The sequence below is a fragment of the Myotis brandtii genome, unplaced genomic scaffold (assembly GCF_000412655.1).
Source record: "Myotis brandtii unplaced genomic scaffold, ASM41265v1 scaffold4, whole genome shotgun sequence".
Lineage (NCBI taxonomy): Eukaryota > Metazoa > Chordata > Mammalia > Chiroptera > Vespertilionidae > Myotis > Myotis brandtii.
Genome location: NW_005365371.1, coordinates 7,127,152 through 7,128,956, shown reverse-complemented (window position 1 = coordinate 7,128,956; position 1,805 = coordinate 7,127,152). Strand labels below are relative to the sequence as shown.

General features: G+C 48.5%; 1 protein-coding gene across 1 annotated transcript in view; it reads left to right on the top strand.

The window, feature by feature from the left end:
- Positions 1–1,016: 1,016 nt before the first annotated feature.
- The window catches only part of HRASLS (HRAS-like suppressor), a 22,363-nt gene continuing 21,574 nt past the window's right edge, over positions 1,017–1,805 (top strand). The window contains exon 1 of the mRNA XM_005873232.2: positions 1,017–1,077. The gene's annotated coding sequence lies outside the window, so the exon portion shown is untranslated. The remainder of the gene's footprint in view (positions 1,078–1,805) is intronic.

Sequence of the window (1,805 nt, the reverse complement as noted above, 5' to 3'; positions counted from 1 at the left end):
ATTCTACTCTGATGCATTTAGTCACAAATACCCCAAAATGAAAAGACAATTTATCATTTTGCCCTGACTGAGCTACCCTTCTCGGTTGACATTCATGAATCCATAATATAGGGAGGAGACTGGATGATTAAGTGCCCGATTAGAGAAAAACAGATTAACCTGGCAAACATAATAAATTTAGCTCATAAGCAGGATGGCTTTATAAGTGCTCACAGTAACTCTCCTGTATAAAATCATGAACCACTTCCTTCAGTGATGACTACACTGAAACGGTTGGGGTACACAAAGCAAATGCATGTTTCTGGCTTTCTCTTTGAGACATTAAAAGGGTATTGAAAAGCATATCCGATTCAGTCTAGAACCAAAACTGTATTAAACAGGGAACGTGTAAGAAAGATAGAAACTCATATAAAGCAAAGCTACAACCTCTCAAGTGTTCCAGTTTCCACTTTGCCAATAACTGTATCTAGATCCCACATGCTTTCTATGTCTTTCTAAAGGTGCCAAAAGCCATGCAGATACACCCTTAACCTTCATAACAGAACCTGATTCCTTTATAAAAGCTGCTGCCATTTTTAGGTAGTTCTCTCTCATTGCAACAAAACACATAAAATTAGCAAGCTCTTTTCAGCCTTTGAATTAGAACGGGGGAAAGAATCTTTCCTTTTAGCTGAGATTCCATTTCCATCAGAGTAAAAATCTAGGTTGTGACTTATTTGCAGAGAAGCCCTGTGCAGTGCTCTAAAAAGCGCTCTTAGCCAGCAGTCCGCCAGGCGTCCTTACTTAGCTGCTGAGTGTTTCTGGCCTCCCTTTCTGAGCACTGAGGAAAAGGATACTCTGCATGCCCAGCTTTATTTTTAAACTCATGGCCCTATTCCTGGAGGCCTCTGCTGCCCTACCTGGCCTGAGAGACAGTCAGGCCCTGCTCTGTCACATGCACCCAAGTCACACTGAATAGGGGACTTGCTCTGCTTGTCTATCCAGAAGCCGGCGCTGTTAGGGACAGGGCAGGGAGGTGGGAAGGGGAAGGAGCTGCCTGGGAGTCTTGTCTCTGATGAAGGCCCCATCCAGAGCCAGGTAAATGTCCCCCTGGGGAAACTGGTACCTGGAGGCCTGGGGGGACAGGGGCCTGCACATCTTTCCTTTCTGCTTTCTCCTTTCTCCCCTCATCCCAATCTGAAGTTGATTTTAAGTTGGATGGTGGTGACAGGAAGGGGTCCAAAGGGAGCAGGGTCCCTGTGTGTCCTCACAGCCTGTGGGTGCTGGATCAGGCTGACAAGCACATCGCTGGGAGGGTTGGTTTTTTTGTTTGTTTTTTTTAGGGAGGGTTTTTTAAGGCCAGTCCTTCCTCCCACCTTTGCTGAGTCAAAGGCTGCAATGTTTTCTTTGGGCGCAGGGACCGGGATTTTTTCAGGTTTTTTTCCACAGGCATGAAGGAGTTTGTGGAGAGCTAGAAGGGGCGTACTTCTAGTGGGTGTAGGGTGCATTCATGGTGCACACGAGCATTTGTGGGCTCAAGAAGACGAGTTAACTTTATAACCTCAGCTATCATAGTCACCGGATTGTCCCAGTGGCTGGGAGGGGTGTCATTGGTTAGGTACCGCGCCAGGGCTGCATTTTAACCCCTGGGTTGGTGGCTATCTGTGCATGCGGAGGGAGGTGTGGCATCAGTGCTCCTGGGATGAGGAGGGCGCGGCAAGAGTGTGGGGTGGCGGGGTGGCTGGCTGTGAGGGGGGCCATTGACCCAAGGAAGGGAGTCCTCTGCTGTGTCCCTGGCACCTCGGGGTCTCCACGCGGCGGGGGTG